The sequence below is a fragment of the Cupressus sempervirens genome, chromosome 10 (assembly GCF_028749045.1).
Source record: "Cupressus sempervirens isolate cs-2001-9-10 chromosome 10, ASM2874904v1, whole genome shotgun sequence".
Lineage (NCBI taxonomy): Eukaryota > Viridiplantae > Streptophyta > Pinopsida > Cupressales > Cupressaceae > Cupressus > Cupressus sempervirens.
Genome location: NC_143127.1, coordinates 969,901,914 through 969,921,774, shown reverse-complemented (window position 1 = coordinate 969,921,774; position 19,861 = coordinate 969,901,914). Strand labels below are relative to the sequence as shown.

The following is a 19,861-nucleotide window of genomic DNA, read 5'->3' as shown; positions in this document are numbered from 1 at the left end:
TGCTTCTTCAACTCCTTACACTCAACTCTTAACTAAAGTTATTCTTCCAGTAGTGAGAATAGCTGCTACAAATTTTTGGGAGCTAAGGGACCCTAAACCACTAGTACATTTGGGGGTTATTTTTGACCAAAGGCCATATTGGCCTATCATTTCATGTTTTTTTTTTAAGTTTTTATCCCTGTGTTGGTTGAAATTTTGACCAAACTAGGGTTTTATGCCTGAGTTGGTCAAAATTTTGACCAACTTGGGTTCATAACAAAAAAAAGGAGAAAATTTCTATAGAGGTCAAATGTTTGAACACAAATATAGTGGCTGAGTGGGGAACAAAGATAATGCTTCAGAGATGCTCGGTGTGCTTTTGTCTGCATTCACCCACTGAAACTTGCCCTCTGTGCATTCACCCACTGAAACCTACCCTTTGCGATCAAGGAATACATTTATAGTAGGTCGTAGTTTAGGTATTTTTCATTCTAGACCGAGAATATATTTAGCGAGTTCCATTTTGCATTTCTAGATCGATCTCCTTGCTCTTAGTTTTATGTATTTTCCACATATCTTGTGTCGGTTATGCATATTTTATGAGATAACCTGAGAAGGTTGTAAGTAGATTGTGTGCTGTTGTGTTGCAGCTATGGATGTTACTTCACGTTTGTGCAAAGCTTCATCTACTTAGGTCTCATTTATTTGTAGGGATTTAGAATGAAGCAAGTTGTAAATCCATGGAAAACATATGTGAAGCTTTCGAGCATTCTTATGGGATCCCATGGACTAACCAATGGTTCCCTCACTTTTCTTAACTATCCTACTTAGCTCATGTTCAAATCAACCAAGGTACTTTGCATTTACAATTCTTCCTCTTCCAAATAGGCTACATAGGTAGTCTATCACCACACCTATTAAGTAGTCTTTGATTAGCAATCAATCATATGCATTTAGACTAGTTCTCATTTTCTTTTTAGCTTTTTGATATGGGGAATTTTTACTAAGGGAAAACCTTTGGTTTACTTGGCAAAACCAAAGGGCATGTATTCCATCAAATTCACTGAAGAAACGCATTCACCTTTGTCTGTTATGTTACTACCACATTCACCAGTTGTTGTAAGTGGCCCATGCTTACTGCTAAACAATAGGCACATAGAATTTTTTTGTTGATTTTGTAAGTTCTCTTTATGCAATAACTTAAATGTCATGAGCAATGGATGCATTTTTCTATCAAATATATCCTTGACTTTCATCTACCTTTGTCTGCCAGGTCATTTTAAATATAAATGTGGAACATATCATATGAAGAGTCATTTTCATTAGCATGTTACTTATAGTGCTTCTCTGACTAGTTAATATCTATTTTTTTTGGATTTGATGTTTATATGCTTTATTTGTGACCAATTTTCAAACACTTTAGTGATGCTTGTTTTCAATTCGAAACCTACTTTTCATTTTAATTTAGTGCACAGTATCTTTACAAAGTACAACAATCCAATAATACAAACTTAGTTCACAATATGTAGTTTGCTTGCCAATGGCCATATAATCCTTGAACTGCAAGCTTTATAGATCTCATATTATTTTAAGTACCAAATTAACAAGGTTGCTGATACCATGTGGTGTAGTTATAAAGAGCACAATGACCAACATGTAAAATTGGGGCAAGATATTGATACGTGAACTATACTTTGCACAAGTATCGGTGGAGCCAAACAAGATATATTAGTGATGCTGGTTAGGAAGTGATACATCCATTTGCATGAGAATTGACATACTATATGGGAATTAAAAAAACAACTTGGTTAGGCTTGCATTCCATCTCATTTCATAAATAGGTTAATAGGTTATTGAATTTTTGGAATTTTCTTAATTTACCTGGTGAAGTCAAAGTGTCTAACCATTATTACTATGTGTCCAATAATTTAGTGCTGGCCAAACACATGTGCTCAACAACTTGTGGGTTTCATCTCCTTTCTGGTATTCACCCAAAACATCTCCACATATTGAAGTATCCCAATCCTTATGGTGTTGAATAACTGTCTTCTCTAATCACCTCTGAAGTAGCTCTAGTTTGCTTCAGCATTTTTTCCCTAAACAAATTTATTTATTTTATTCTTGTTACCTCCATGCCCTCATAGTGGGTGCCTAAACTTGTCTTCATTCATAGATGAAGATAGCTATTCCAGATGGGATAGTTCACTAAAAATTCCTCCACAATTGCCTTGCTGAAGCATTTCTTTTGCTAAATGAAGACATTGGTTGGATGTCCAATATATCATCCAAATCTAATTCATTCTGTTATTGCTGATTTTGTCCAAGTATTTCTCATCAACAGTTCTTGACACAATCATCTATTCATGGAGGATATTAGTAAAGCTTATTTCCATTATGTTAGCCTGCTTGTCAACCTAATTGATAACCAATTGTGAGTGTTTATGTTAGAGTAATAAATCCATTTAATTACAGTTCATTGAGTTACTACTATTTATAGGGGGTTCACCCCTCCTATGCCATGGTAGTAGGGTTAAAAATACTGGGCCATGCCTCCACCTATATTAGGTATATCATGTTTGGGTTCCCTAGAAGGTATTTTCCATATGATTGTGTTATGTTTATATTGCTTATGTGGAGGCTTCTTTTTTGCCAATTTTTGGATTTTTTCCCTCAATTGTCACAATGATTTAAAGCCTAAGTTGCAAAGACCATCAAACTGTCCTTTACTTCCACTTGGTGCATAGAGTCTTGGTGACAACTTTGAAGGACATTTGGTAAAATTATTTTATTTAGGGGTCACTTCTCTAGAGAGAAGGCGGTAGATGAATTGTAAAGTTTCAAATTTTAGCTAGCCCTTAGAACTATAATCCCCACCCAATTATATAGAGGGGGTCCCAGTGCAGCGAGAGGCAATCATAGTTAGACCTAATTTATGAAGTTAGTGCAACAATGATTTTAGGCAGTGGATATTGATTCTTGAAAACTTCTTGTGGTGGGGATTTCTTGTTTTCTAGACTTGATCACATATTTGAACTCCAATTTATTTGTAATGACATAGTTTTTGACTTTCCACATTCTTTCATCTAGGCTTTGAATCCAAATTAAAGGTATGCCCATTTGATAGACAATGTTGACGGACAATCTTCTATAGGTCATAACTTGTCATAGGACTTAGCTTGAAGTGGTACAAAGTTGGTAATTACTTAGAGTGGCTCAAAGCATTTTGTCTTCAACTATTTCTTTTTACATTCTATGCATAAAATAGATTGAGATCTTTTTAAACATGTTGCGTGTGTTGGTAGTTTTCATTTTGCCTGGGTTATAATTTCCTAACATAATTTTATTGTTGATTTTTGTACTGCTATTTGGCTTGGACACAAAGCTTTAAGTACATTTCTTTCTTTTTCAAGTTATGCCAACCCTCCCTTCCCTGCTCCACAATAATACAACTACCACACATATGGCAGGAAATATGACGCTTTGCGTCTCTTGTTTTAGATAATGTATTCAGTGGGTCTGTTTAGGTTCATTCTACTAAAAATTGATGAAGTGGGAAGGGCAACAGACAATGCAAGATTATCCACATTCATTGTAGAGTAGTCCAATGCTCAAATCTTCATGATTTTATTGCACATGATTCATCTAAGCCACAAATTGTTAGTGTATTTCTTGTTCTAATCTTGCATATGCTCTAAAATAATGTTACAAATAGCTAACTATCTATATGTTGTGAATCTATATGCAAAGTTGACTCATCTCCCTAAACTTGTTGCATGGGTAGGTGGGCATGATGCTTAGAGGTATGGGATTTAATAATAACACATCCATATATTTAGCATCTGGAAAAATATACAAGGCAAAGAAAAACATGGCGGCACTCCAACAGATGTTTCCCCTGTTACAAACAAAGGAAACACTTGCATCTCCAGAAGAACTGGCTGCATTTAAGGTATCCTTCTATTCTTGCATTGATGGGAACTAGTATAGTGACTTATATAATTTGGTCCTTTCCAAATATTCAAGCAAATGTCTGAGTTGTAAATTGTGAAACAAAGGTGGCTAATGATTGCATGACTACTCATCAAGAATGGCTGCATTACACTATACTATTTGCTTGCACAATGAAGTTTTTTTTACTACCCAAGGAGGCAACTTTCCACATTTTTTGATGGGTCAAAGGAGGTATCTTTATAGAGGACATTCTAATACAATCAAGACAAATAAATGCAAATTGGCACTACTTTTTGATAATCCAAAAATAAAGTAAGTTTGGTTGGATAACCAGTCATTACTTTTCATAGAGAATAATTTTTTGGTGTTGATCCCCATTTTGGTCATTAATCTATTTTTGCATTAGATGTATCATTGTATGGAATACCTGAAATCATTTTTTGCAAGGTTCTACAAATAATCATGTTTAAGCCAATGTTTTAGAATAGGAAGTTTGTGTTACCTTTGGAATTGTTATATTTAGATAATTTAATAAACAAGGAAGATCATATCGGTTTGAAATGATGTTGTAATTGGATAGTTTTGTTTGTTATGTAGGTTGTTCAGAATTTCCAAGAGTTGTTTTCTCAGATGAAGTATAAAGAAGCAATAGAACTTGCAGCAGAATCTCCTCAAGGCATTCTCTGTACACCACACACTGTAGAAAAGTTCTAGGTAGTTTTGGATTTCATCAAAGATATATCCTATTAGAAGTAGGTCTAATAAATAGAAAGGGTTCAATATTTAAAAATATCATACTCAATTATTATTAAAGAAACTGCTAATGTTTTTGCAGAGTGTTCCAATACAACCAGGGCAAACACCACCGCTTCTCCATTATTTTGGTACTTTATTGACAAAAGGAAAGCTAAATGCATTTGAGTCTCTTGAACTATCACAATTAGTTGTAAATCAAAACAAAAAGGACCTTTTGGAGAATTGGCTTGCTAAGGACAAGCTGGAGTGTAGTGAGGAATTGGGGGATCTTGTGAAGGTTAGTTTTGATACTTTTGGTTAAAATTAGGTACCATTATTTGCACACTGATCAACACTACATTTTGTAATTACTAAATTATTATATGGTCTTTTATGCCTTAACAAAGTTGTAGAGCTGAACAAGCTTCTTGTGGAGTGCAACTTTCCATCAATTTGCATTCATTTAGGAATGCCTCAAGAAGAAAGGTATGTTTGATGCTATTTTTCTTTTTGAATCTACCATGGTACTTAATGTAACAATTCCCTTTGCTCTTTAATCTAGGATATACAATTGAATTTAATTTGTATAATTTTGTCATCTCACATTACTAGTTACTTCATTCATAAATAAAGATTTTTGTAGTTGTTGTATACACATTATTTATCGCCATATTTGGGATAAAAGGGATTGTGTTCCTGATGGTTCATGAAAATTTCTCTTAAGCATTTGATTTAATTATGTTTAACAAATACTAATGTGTTTCTTGTGATCACATTTTAATCTGTTAAAAAAAATTCCAGCAGACAATGTCTCACTCCAATTTAATGCATTGTCTCAAGGAGATATCAATCACCCAGTACAATTCTGAAAATGCTCATTACAAATGGCATACCTTATTATTGATAACATTTAACCTTTAAGTCTTGTTAAAGGTTTTTTGGCATACTATGTTTCACTCCAATTCAATGCATTATTTCAAGGAGATATCAATCAACATCAAATAATGCATGGTAATTATGAATTACACTAGTCTATATGGGATTGATGCTTAATTAGGAAGGGCATACCTTAATGTTGATCACATTTTAGCTTTGTTGAGGTTTTACAGCAGACTGTTTGATTCAAATTTAATGCATTGCCTTATGGAGATCTGAATCAAGGTGAAATTATGGATGGCAACAATGAATTGTACTAGTCCATAGGGGATTGATACATAATTCATCTCTTGTAGGCCCAATATGAGTTACAGATTTGCATGAGAATTAAAGGTGTTCTAGCATTTTGAGGTGTTGGGCCTCAGTCTAATACATCAGTTTCAGCTTGAGAACAATGTTGTCCAAGTTTCAATAATGTTCTTAGTAAGGTTTCTAGGATTCTAAGATAGGTTGAGGATGAGTCTAGTAGGGATATTAGGAAACTAGGTGAAACACTTTAATAATGAGAAAAGGGCTCTAATGTTTAATAAGCCGATTTATGTTTTAAGTTCAAATTTTCAAACATATAATGGTCATTTAGATTTTGGAGGGAAGTATTAGTTTTAGACTTGAACCTTTCAACCCAATGACAGTTGGTTGAATTGGTTATATTGTGAAGTCTTATATATGTAAGAGGGAGCTGTTGTTACAGATATAGAAGAGGGAGTCAGGTGTATGGACTAGTGTAATACCACAAGCAATAAACTTCAATTTCTACAAGATTTCCTTGATCTTTTGGAGTCTCAAATCAATTTGGTTTGCTTTATTAATGCATTTAGAGGAGTTATTAACCATCCACATTTCTAATTGATGTTTTCCACATTGTGTTAAACTTGCTACCACACTAATTGCAGAACCAGTGACTTCTTTTAACTATTTACTTGCTACAATAGAATTTAAGAATAATGGAAATCATTCCATGATTATGGGGGCTTGATATTCATGGAATGAATAGAATTGACATGTATAATAAGTTAATAACCAAGCACATGTAGGATTAAATAATATAGGAGTGATCTTAGTTAAACAACAACATGATAGTGCATTAAAAATGCATGATCAAGTATAGCAATAGACATTCTACCCAAACAAGGGGTCTATTTGATGACTGGAGACATTGAAAAATGTTCATGTGAAGTTGAATCCATTGATAATTGGGATTGGAAGTATGTGTAATTGGGGGATTGAGGAAGCCCTAGTTCAACGATTTGGGAGTGATAGTTTGGGGGTTTTGATGTTGTTGGGTATTGGAGAGCAATTCCTTTTGGGATTAAGTAATTGAAGAGGTAATAAGTCACTATCCATGAGTTGGGGTTGATTGGATCTCATTTAATGATACTTCCTTTGAAAAAGTAGTCATTTTTATGTATAAAAATAGGGTACCAGTCAAGGGTAGTTGTGCTAATCCAAAACAAACATAAGGAAATCCATGATATGTTGTAATACACCAAATAGGGCATCGGTGAGCATCATTACATTGTCACATATCTTGGTAAAAGACAAAGTCATCCCCATTTCAAGTATGTAGCAGGCCTAAAGGGCAGAGAATTGGACTGTTAGAACAATTTGAGAGAGTGTTGTATTGGGGTATTAAAATTGTGTTGGAGCTTTAGAATCCTTGAGTTCAAATGTTTTAAAATTTATGAAGCCAAATCCTTCATTTAGGGAGCCTTGAATATAGTCTTAACAAACTAGATCCTTGAAGTATTGACATGGTATCTCCTAAATGATTTCATTTGAGCATCAACAGTTTTCTTGGCAAATTGAGTAGCTTTCTTTCTTAGTTTCAAGGGTGTGAGCTCTTTCCTTGCCTCTTCATCTATGGACTGCAGAACTTTGAGCTCAAGTAGCTTATATAAGTATTACCTTAAGATATTTTATGCGTTGTTGCCATGACAGAAACCTTCTCTCCAAATGAAGAATTGCCCAGTCCATACCCACAACAAAGATGAAGACTGTTGGTTTGTGGTGCAAGTTAATCACTGTTAATCACTAGTGCAAGTTAATCTCATATATATATATATATATATATATATATATATATATATATATATATATATATATATATATATAGCAGCACTCAACCCACTGCAAGATGCCAAGCAAGGTTACCAGCCTTTACCCAATGCTAACCTCTATCTCTCCAAGTGGACTCCACTTCTCAAAGGTCTTACCCCCTTTCTAGAGCTCTTAGAAAACTTGGGTCAAATTAAGGCTTTAGGGATAGTAGCTCTCAATTAGGCCAAATATGGAAAATTAGGCAAAATTCTTTGAAGGCTTCAAACAAAGATTGGTTTTGTCATTCCTTGTCCTATATACCTTAGTTTTTATTAAATACAAATACAAGAACTCCACCACTTAACCTTTTATTCAAATATGGTCATTTTACCCAACGTTGTTTATCTTATCTTGCCAAATGGAATTTTCAGTCACTATGACCATCCTTGTATAACACAGTTGTGTGAGAAGGCTAGTTTATATATGCATGCACTTTAGGTAGGTGATTCGTTGGGAGTACACTTGAGCTTTAATATAGATTGCATATTTTGTATTAAATATTGTCTATATGAATTTTTGTGGAAATATTTTTAAGGTTTACTCCATTTTTCCTTATGTCAAATGGTTTCTTAGGAAATATTTATGCATCACTAATATTGTAAGTTTGGTTACAACACTATACAGAGTTGCCTAATATCAAACACATCATTGTCAACACCCACGCTATTGAGCCACAGGTCTGTGAAACATCCTGTGCTCTTCAATTTGAATAGAAACTATCAATTCCCTTATTGATTCTAGAACTTTTCAAGCCCTTGTCGAGCTCTTTGGGACCCTATCTAGAGAGTGGGCATTGGAGTGTATGAAAGATCTCCTCCTTGGTAAAGTGGTGGATAGTGGCCCCAATGATCACATTTTTATTTATTCCTCTAACCATGGAGGACTTGGAGTACTTGGTGAGTAACTATATTTGTTTAAAATTCTAATTATTGTCTTTAATTGTCTCTAGTGGAATTTTTGGTCAATTCCTATTGTTGGGCCATTGAGGAGCCACCTGCATTTAGATTGTTTTATTTTTTCACTCCTCTAGGATAAATTTTCTTCTAAGTTACTGTCCACTTTTCTTGAAGCTTTTGGATAGCCTTTCTTTGTAAGACTTATTTTGTGATATTTAATTATCAGTTTCAAATATCTAAAAGTATATTCATTTTAACCTAAATATAAATGTCTTTAGCACAAGATATTCTTGATGTGAGTTGAAAGTGAGCTTATGTTCCAGAGATTTATTTATTTGCACATTTGTTTGAGTTTTATGTTCCAGAGATTGATTTATTTGCACATTTGTTCAAGTTTTATGTATTGTGTAAGGGTTTAATAAGGGGATTGTAGTGAAAAACAATGTTGAGGTTTTTGGTCTTTCATCTTAGTAAATGTGTGTACTTCTACGGTTCATTTTTTTAAATCTTGCACTATGGTTTATTCTAGAACTAGTTTTTTTTATTCAATGCATGTGCATATATATCAATTGGTCTCTATTTTCAGCCAGCTAGTTATTCGTGATTTAGTGTAGTTGCAACTTTTAGATACTAAAAGCCTTGAGTATGAGATAAGAACCTTTCAGGTCTTGTGCTCAACCTATGAGACTCAAAATGATAGGTCAAGTTTTTTTTCAATTATCTCTATTATGGAAATCATATTAACGATCTTCCAAAGTGTGCATAGTTATATATTCATAGCTTCAGGTTGAGTAATATTTAGTTCTTAAGAACCATCCTTTCTAATTTGAAGATAAGCTTATTCGTGTGTGCTATTCTGTTTTGTGTTGTTTCATTAAATATAACTTAGAATGCAAACAAGGTGTAGAGAAACTTAATTTGAAGTATCCTTGTGTGTGGAGACATCTTCAAATTAATCTCTGAGATGGGAACACAATTCCAATACATGATAGGAGTATCGTGGGTCAAAGTATGATACTCCATGTAGAAATGCCTCTAAATGATCTTGGTATTCAAGAGGATACTAACAGATTAACCCATGGACTTTCACCTGTAAGCATCAATCCAAATAGGTAAAGCCTTTTTATGCATGTAATGACTTATAAAGTTATTGATGAGCATCATAATCCAGTTACTAGAATGCCTATGTATTTTGGTCTACAGTAGCAAATTAGTAAAATGGTCTGGGTAAGCACTCCACTCACTCTTATACATTATCTCATCTGTACTAGGGACATCCTCAAAAGCATAGGGAAACTACATATTGATTGAAGCTCCTATATCCTTTGTTTTGGATTCTAACTCAAGCCTTGGACTTCTCTAATGAAATGATTAGCAAAACATTTCTTCCTCTTACAAACATAGAACAAGTCAACCCCATGGATTCATTTCTTTGGTGGTTATTTGATTTAATTAGCTTTCTCTATGTAGGCAACTTTCATTGCAAATATTTTTAACATTTTAATAAGTTTGTTCACTGGATCTTTAAGCAAACAAAATTAATTTTTTCAGACATAGGAAATAAAGGGAGGCAAAAGTACTAAAAGCTATTGAAGATGGTGCAAGGAATATGTATGAAGTTGTTTCAAAAGCATATACAAATGTGAATTATACCACGTGGATTGTAGTTGCATCAAATGTGAAGTTACATGTTGAGCATTTAGCATACCAGAAAAAACTTCCTGCGGTATGCAATTTCTCATACAAAACATTTGGTTTCACTGTTGTTTTCCAATTTAGATATTCTAGTCACAGAATCCACATGTTCTCTTTGCAGGACTTTTCTATGGATAAATTTCTATCAAGCTATCGGATTCCTTTCTTCTTGAGGTGGCTTTGCAAAATGAAGATGATATGTATCTTTCTCCTTTGAATCTAGGGATGATAGCATCTTACTACTATATTAGCTATACCACCATTGAACTCTTAAGCTAAAAGCTATATGAAATAATGTGGGGGGAGAAATAGAAAGAAGATTGGATGAGGCCATGTGGGAGAAACCAATCTTGAAGCACTTGAGATGGTTCAAAATACTCCTAATTTTCTTCCATCAATGTATGTCATTTATAATATGTACTTCTTTGAATATTGTCTCCTGCTGGGGTAGTGTCTACAACTTTATGCCTTTTTTATTGGTTTGACCCTATGAGAGTGACCTCTTTTTGCCACCCACCTAATGGTATTCTATTAGAGCCTATGGTAGGAGGCAAAAAAATATTTATCAAACCTTCTAAACTATGGTGCACTTCATTTTGAAACATTCTAGACATGCGTGCCTTCAACGCTCATGAGAGAGAACTCCCACTTGAGAAATTCCATCAACTATCATTTAGTGATAACCTTTGAGGCTACCATGGCTATTGCATTCCATCAAAGTGCATACTACTGCCAGAAAAAGTTTCTCTATCCTTCATTCTTGACCCCCATCTGACTTCTACCTTCTCTAACTAGAGTCAAGGTGAACAAAATATTGTCAAAGTAGAAAGATTTTATCTGAAGAAAATATTTATAATGATTAGTCTGCATTTAATCTACAGGTTGGAGATCTTAAAGGAATATTTGGACTTTTAATGATCCAAATACATGTGTTACGTACAAAATTTGGTGTCTTGGACATGTCATATGGACATGGAACAAGCAAGTTCTTTAACTTAGGAACCATGCTGTGGGTGGCATTTGCTTAGTGCATGGTGATATTATTTCTTTTAATATTTTATAAATGCGTCATTAGTTATATATTGCTTGTTGTGAGAGAAATTTTTTATGTTGGCAAGAGCTAATATTTTGGCATCTACTATCTTGGCTCTTCTATATATTTCTTTACTTGACTAATCTGAGTTTTTCATATTATGCAACCAACACAGCACTTATATATCATCATGGGAAGTTACTTACACTTTTAGAGGCAAATAAGCCTTGTAATACTTTCTCTTTCTTCCCTTTGTCATTATAGTATTTTTGATTGGTTAAGCTAGGGAATAAAACCTATTTGATCTGGTGATCCTCTTAATATAATAAAAGTGATTGAATAAAATTTTAATACCTAGTGCTATGTCTTATTACCATATAACAATGCATAAAACACACAATGGTGAAATCTTCAAAATTTGAAAGCATATATGGATACAACTTGAAATCTATTTTTAATTCCTTAATCTCCGCAACTGATGCCATTCACAACTGCACAGAAATTTACAGCAATATGCGACAATCTTTCTATTTTGTTCCTATCTTTATACTAATTCAACCAAAAATCAAATATTCTAGAAAACTAGCTATACTCAAAAGCATCTTTATCACTTATAAGGATGAGATTGAAGATTAGGCCAACTGACTAGTGAAAAATTATAGGTAAAACTTATTTTGCTCAATAAAAGATTTCACTTAATCACTATAGTGAAGTACAAGATAGATTAAGTCAAAGCACTTCAAACTCAAACACATTCACACTAAACCTGTGCATAGGTTCCTATCTAACCTAAAACTTTAATAGTGAAGTACCAAGAAACTGCTAACATGAATGGAGTTCTTCATCAATAGCTTGTCTGTTACCATATTTGCTACCCTGTTGATTTTTTTTCTTTTTCTCGTTTCACAATAGGATACAATAGATAAGAAATTATTTAGTGTTTCAGGGATAGGAAAGTAATCCTATATTGAACTTATTTCTTATTTTCTCCTTTGTAGATGCTCTTTGAGTCTTTGAAGATGGAGATTTGTAGACTCTTGGATTGATGGATTATGATGAGAAATTAACTCATTCACTCACTGCACACCCAAAGATTGATCCAAATAGAGGTAGTAGAACAAGTTTTATTTGATAGTTAAAACTTAATACAGTTAAGAATGTTCAAGTAAGCTATAGGCTATTTTAGAACAAAAAAGAAGAATCAAATAACTGTAATGCATAGCCAAAGTTTGATCCTATCAAAATAGCAGAACATGCTCAGATTTTATAGTTAATGTAATTACTTGTAAAGGATGTTTGAGAAAGCTATATACTACTTTAAAATATAGATTTATGTGCCTGATCACTTTTTCCATTATGTGCAGCAGAAATGTTTACATTTGGCTACCAACATACTCCTCCATATGCAACTTATTGAGTTGTCATGAAGGAGGGAATAATGCTTGATCCTGTTCCCATAATGCTTTCAAAGCCTGTCATGATGCATGAGTTTGCAATAAGTGATAACTATGCAATTTTCATCGATCTTCGTCTCTATTTTTCCCCAAAGGTATTTTTATTTCAAAGTAGTCTTATATCATTGCCTTGTTGTTTGAGGAGTATGGAGAAGTTATTGGAAACAATCTGAACTCAAATAATTTAGCTATATGAATAATGTATTTAAAGTTGTTGGTGTAAATAAGTATTTACTTATTACACTTACTTAAGTTTACTTAGGTTAATGTATTATTATTTTGCATTATTTTATTATTTATTTAGGTGAGACACTTAGGAGTTTGTGTACTCTTGAAATGTCCCTTTTCTGATTTTACATGATATTTCAAGCCTCAAATAAGATCTTTAAAAATCAAACAACTAATATCCCAAAGATCCACCAAATTTCTCAAGAAACCCAAAATCGGGTATGCTAGAAATAGTGCCAAAAGCTTCACAACTTCACAAATTATTGATAAATCTGAAAATGGACATTTTTTTATAGAAATTTCAGCAGCGTAACAGCCTACAAAATGAAATTTCCAAATCCTTATATCCTTTACACAACAGCTCTCAAATGTAGGACAAAAACTATGCTCATCGGGCTCCCGAAATTAACACAAAAATGCCCGAAAACACCACAAAAACACTAATAATCTATCTCAAAAGTTTAATCACGTCCCAATATATGTATTCAGCTCTATTTTAACACCTTAAAGTCTGAAATACAGCAGCAACACAAACTGATATGAAATACCCAACTGAAAATACCAAACTCATACAAAAAAACACACCCGAAAACCCACAAATCTGCACTGTTCAGCACAAAGGAAAACTTTGTATGAGCATGCACATGGAATGGCTTCAAACTCCCATCCTTAGCCTTCTTTCAAACCTACAAACTCTTGTTCTTGGGTCTCCCTGGAAACCTGCAAACTCCCGTTCTTGGGTCTCCTTCTCCACAGGTTTGGCAGCCTCTGAAGAATAACAAAGAATGAGCAAAAATCAAGTTCTGGAATCAGCCCAAAATGCCTCCAAACCCCTTAAAAGAGGGCATAACCATAACTCATATCCAAGAGAGGTTAATGAAACATATTTTAATAATAATTTTTATTTATTAGTCCAACGGTTTCCAAAGATTAACCCCCTTTTTCCGAAACTTCACTTTCTTGGGCCTGCCTGCCTTAGCAAAGATTATTATTTTTTAATTATTTGAAAAGGGGACATGAAAAGTCCTCCCCTCCCAAACATTGCTTGTCCTCAAGAAATGGCTGAACAATAAACCAATCAATCCACCTGGATCCCAAATGTAGTCATGAACTATACTACTGCCAAATAACATAGGCTCCTGCAATATCCTCTGCAATATGACCAAGAGGAATCCATAATCAAACTGACAATTACAGCTCAACCAAACTCCAAAATCACCACTACCACAATCAAAAACCCATGAGACACAAATTCTTAGAACATTAGAACCCAAGTAAAGTAGACAAATCAAACTGCCAACATAATAAATACCATCAACGCATCCCACTAGCCTATACAGAATGTACAATCCAACTCTGCAACAATGGTGAATGCTCTCAAATGAAACTATACCAAGTATGGAGAATCCACACACTGTACAACTCCTGTAGTCAACACAACTCTGTAGATCATTGGCCACTATCTCATAACCATAACTCCCATGCACCCCTGATGGTGAAAAGCCATCAAAAGATAAACAACAAGAAATGGAACCCAAACCAAATTTTCCTGCCATCAACTCCTCAACACAAGGATCAATTGCTAACTGATGTACATACCCTACAATATAATGTTGATTAAAAAAACCAACCTTAGTCAACAAATCACCATGAACAAGTGATACAGCCTACTGTGACTGATCCCTAGCTAAGTCAGGAGATGTCATAGCCAAAGCAGTAGAATCAATAACAACACCTGCTGAAGCATCACTCCAAAACTCCTGCTCTAAGTCATGTATTATCAAGCTATCAACTGTAGGACCTATCACCATGTCATGCCCATCACAACTCTCATTTAGAGGCATCAAATTATTCCATAACTAATGACAAGCACTAGGAACCAAAGTACATCTCTGTATCATAATCTCATCAACATGGTCATCAAAGGTAAATTGATGAGCGTACCTCATAGTGTAATGCCGATAGAATGCACTAATCTCAGTCAGTGGCTCAGATTGTAATCCAGATGAAACTAACTACAATTGATCATTAACCACGTTGGAACTAACTACTACCTCCAAAGGTATCACCAAGGGAGTAGTATTACTAGCAAGAACCATGCCAACTGTCGACTCACCAACATCACACATGATCTTTGATACATCTCTAGTCTCTGTGCCATCATTACTAGAGGCCACCACCATGTCAGGCATACAACAATCTACTACAACACCCAACTCAACTGAACTTGACTCTAGTGGGAATGAACCTGATATGCCAATGTTAGTATCAAGGATGGATGCATCCCCATCTCCACTGTCTCTGACAATCTCGGCCATGGACATCCTCGAATCACCAAACACCAAAATTGTGACTATATAGAATTAGGTAAAGACTGTAACTGCTCTAACTCCATGGTCACCTTAGCCAAATGAAACTGTGACTCCTTGAAAGCCAACTGTCTACTCTCAAGAATCTCAGAAATCACCTCAAGCTGCTTAGTAAGCTCACTCACCTCATCTTCCTTGGCCAACAATGCATCATATGTTGTACTGCCCCACTCCATAAGATAATGTCTGTTAGCTACCAACTGCATATAATTCTGTCTCAAAATTCGAATAGCCTCCCATAAAGAGTGGATCTCTATCAAGGAAAGATAACTGCCTTCCTGCTCATCACTAGTAGGAGAACCCCATCCATAAACTGCTAACAATTTACGAGCAACATCAAAATGCTGGCAAGTGATAGCAATGTCTTGATCACTAACTCTTAACTGATTAGACACATGATGGGACTAGCTTGACTGTCTCCTACAAACCTCCTTTGATGCACTGTCTAAAGGAGTATCCTCAAAGTCACTAGTCTCTAGAGTATTACAATCCATACCCTGTGAATCAAATATAAAGCTCATATCAACATACGGAGAATCAAAAACATTAGCACTGTTGTCCAACTCCTCTGTACCCAAGGAAACTAAGTCTTCAAAACTGCCCACTACATCCTCCTGGATGTCATCAATGCCAATATGATCCTGGGACTCATCTGTACACACTGCCAAATATGAAATATCATCAACACATTCCAGCAAGTATGGTCGACTGGATATATGAACAAAGCCCAACACTGGTGTATAAAAACTAATACCAACATCAGATAAGCTCCTGGCACAAGAAAAGACAACACCGTGCAATCTGCTAATCAAATCCATGATAGCACCCAAACAATCACTGCTACCAAAAAGTGTTAAAGATTTACAGTCAACTGAACCCCAAATGCCAATATAACAATCTCGAGTCCATATCTGTAAACTAGAATCAGCTGGTAACTCAAGCAAAATCCTCACTTGAGTAATATGACCGATACCAACTAACTCCACATACCTGTCATGATGAGATAATGTAGTCACAATAGTGTCTTCACTCACCTTCAGCTGGCGGGATAAATCATGTGAAGTACTGCTAGCCTCAACCTCATGTAACGAAGCATCTAACTGTGCCTGGTACTCTCTCTCAGAAAAGTCATGAATTCTCAATGTCTGCTCATCTCCACCAGGTATCTCACCATCATGCACAAGAACATCCTCATAATCATCATCCTTGAGGTCAAATCTATCTATCACTCTTTGACTAAAATTATCAAATGTAGTTACCTGATCATGACCTTGAGTAGTCATTCCATGATACCACCAATCATAGGCTGCATCTTCCAAGTGTAGACTTGCAATTTGAACAACATCACTCTCCTTCATGGGGTTAAGTGTGAAGAAGGTCTGTAATTTTTGTAGCCATGCTCTAGCTGAAATTTTATTTGTTCCATCAAAAGTAGGTGCTATAAACTTGCTTATTTTATTTTTGAGCTCTCTTCCACTTATGTCATGCTCCCTTCTGTACTCTTTCTTGGGCATCAAAGTGTTCATCATATCCACATATTCTCTAAAAGGAACCGAACTATGAAAGTCATCATCTAAGCCATTATAAGTAGCTCTTAATGCGATCAAGTTACCTGTAACCTCTTCCACAGGATTAATGGCTGGATTTGGTACTGGTGGCTCATCTGCAGGCAATAAAATAGTTTTTGTTGATTTAGATGGTGTGATTTCAGATTTCTTGGCTCCTCTGAAGTGCTCCCTTTCTCATTAATAGATGCAACTCCTTGTAGTTTTTCTGTCAATATTCGCAAAGCCTCTCTAGTTTCTGCCAAACTATCCACTGTTTGCTTCTGAGTATTTTGGATGTCTTGGAAGAATTTTTTTACCATCTCATCTGGATCAGCCATACTTTTCCCGTCCTTGGATTTTGTACTTTTACTTTCAACTGGAGGTTAGATCAAATTTTTTTAATTCTTTTCTCGCTGCAAATATCTTTTTTCTCTTTCACTTAGTTGGATGCAACCATAAATTTTGACATGCAGCTGATTAGAAGCAACATGCAACCACCAAATTCACCAAGAACTAACATGCAAATGATTAGAGATAGAATGCAACCATAAATTTTGACATGCAAGATTTGGGTAGTTATCAAAACTGACATGCAAGATCTAGGTAGTTGTCAAAACTGACATGCAAGATTTGGGTAGTTGTCAAAACTGACATGCAAACTTCCACAACCACCAAATTCACCAAGAACTAACATGCAAATGATTAGAAGTAGAATGCAACCATAAATTTTGACATGCAGCTGATTAGAAGAAACATGCAACCATATATTATGACATGCAAGATCTGGGTAGTTGTCAAAACTAACATGCAAGATCTGGGTAGTTGTCAAAACTGACATGAAAACTTCTACAAACCCTCAGGCTGGCAAGATCATGGCTCTGATACCACTGAAATGTCCCTTTTCTGATTTTACATGATATTTCAAGCCTCAAATCAGATCTTTAAAAATCAAACAACTAATATCCCAAAGATCCACCAAATTTCTCAAGAAACCCAAAATCGGGTATGCTAGAAATAGTGCCAAAAGCTTCACAACTTCACAAATTATTGATAAATCTGAAAATGGACATTTTAATAGAAATTTTAGCAGTGTAACAGCCTAAAAAATGAAATTTTTAGATCCTTATAGCCTTTACACAACAGCTCTCAAATGTAGGACAAAAACTATGCTCATCGGGCTCCCGAAATTAACACAAAAATGCTCGAAAACACCACAAAAACACTAATAATCTATCTCAAAAGTTTAATCACGTCCCAATACATGTATTCAGATCTATTTTAACACCTTAAAGTCTAAAATACAGCAGCAACCCAAACTGATATGAAATACCCAACTGAAAATACCAAACTCATACAAAAAAACACACCCGAAAACCCACAAATCTGCACATTTCAGCACAAAGGCAAACTCTGTATGAGCATGCACATGGAATGGCTTCAAACTCCCATCCTTAGCCTTCTTGGAAACCTACAAACTCCCATTCTTGGGTCTCCCTGGAAACTTGCAAACTCCCGTTCTTGGGTCTCCTTCTCCACAGGTTTGGCAGCCTCTGAAGAATAACAAAGAATGAGCAAAAATCAAGTTCTGGAATCAGCCCAAAATGCCTCCAAACCCCTTAAAAGAGGGCATAACCATAACTCACGTCCAAGAGAGGTTAATGAAACATATTTTAATAATAATTTTCATTAATTAGTCCAACGGTTTCCAAAGATTAACCCCCTTTTTCCGAAACTTCACTTTCTTGAGCTTGCCTGCCTTAGTAAAGATTATTATTTTTTAATTATTTGAAAAGGGGACATGACAACTCTCATAGAAGTGTGCAACTCTAATTATGTACATGGTGTCTACAACATAGGAGTTTGCATCATTCACTGAGTTGTCATGTTGACAACACAGTTATTTGCACTGCTAATTTAGCACATGTTATCTACACCACCAATTTGCATGCTACACCATTGTGGGCTTATCCTCACATCATCGCACTTAATTACATGCTTAATGGAGGATAACCCATATCTGGTGGACATGTGCTTGGTTGTATGACTTATCATGATGCTAACTTCTAAGCATTCTAGAAGCTCTCCTAAAGCCTTTATAGACAGGCACTCCTTGTGTACTCTCAAATTGGCATATTGAGTGAATATCATCATTCTGATCATACTCTCTCATTTTGGTCTATTGTGTGCTTTTCTTTGAGTTCCTTGGTCTTGGGTGAATTCCAGCCTAAGCCAAATTCTTACAAAAGCCTTAGAACTTTAGATCCTTTTTGTTCTTCATAAAGAAAATATAGGATAGAGGTTGTCTATACATCTCTCCAAAATAAATCAAATTGCTCAATTTTACTTGTTGCTATCTCAGGATATGGTGAAGGATGGAAAATTCATTATTTCTTATGATACTATAGTGAAAGCACATTTTGGTATATTGCCTAGATATGCTAAAAATGATCTTCAGATGAGACGGTTTGAGCTACAAAACTGCTACATCTTTCATAATGGTAATGTTAAGACACAAGCATAATATTTTAGTATTGTCTTAATAACTTATAGACTATTTTGCCTTAAGTTTCCTTCAAGACTCATTTTTCCTTGCATTTTTTAATGTTATATTTAATAAACTTACATTTTTCTCTTTTACAACTAGTAGCAAATAAGTTCGTATTACTATTGTCAGTTTTATGATTATCCTAAATAGGCTAGTCAATCACTCTAAAAACAAGCTGAGATATCTCTTAGGAGTCTTATATATCTCTGATTTTATCTCCATTTTTGGTTGATCTTATTGCCTTGGATACAAGGTCAATTGGGAAATATCTAATTCTACTTTATGATTGAACATGCATGTAGAAAAAAATGTAATGTGTATGGTACTACACTAGATTCGGTAGCTAAGGTCAAGGGACTCATAAAATTTGATCATCAAGCAGAACTTGAGGTAGGA

The 19,861-nt window shown here is 34.9% G+C and overlaps 1 pseudogene; it reads left to right on the top strand.

Moving 5' to 3' along the window:
- The first annotated feature begins 3,847 nt into the window (after positions 1–3,847).
- LOC149537214 (carotenoid 9,10(9',10')-cleavage dioxygenase 1-like) lies at positions 3,848–19,441 on the top strand (annotated as a pseudogene).
- Positions 19,442–19,861: the final 420 nt, after the last annotated feature.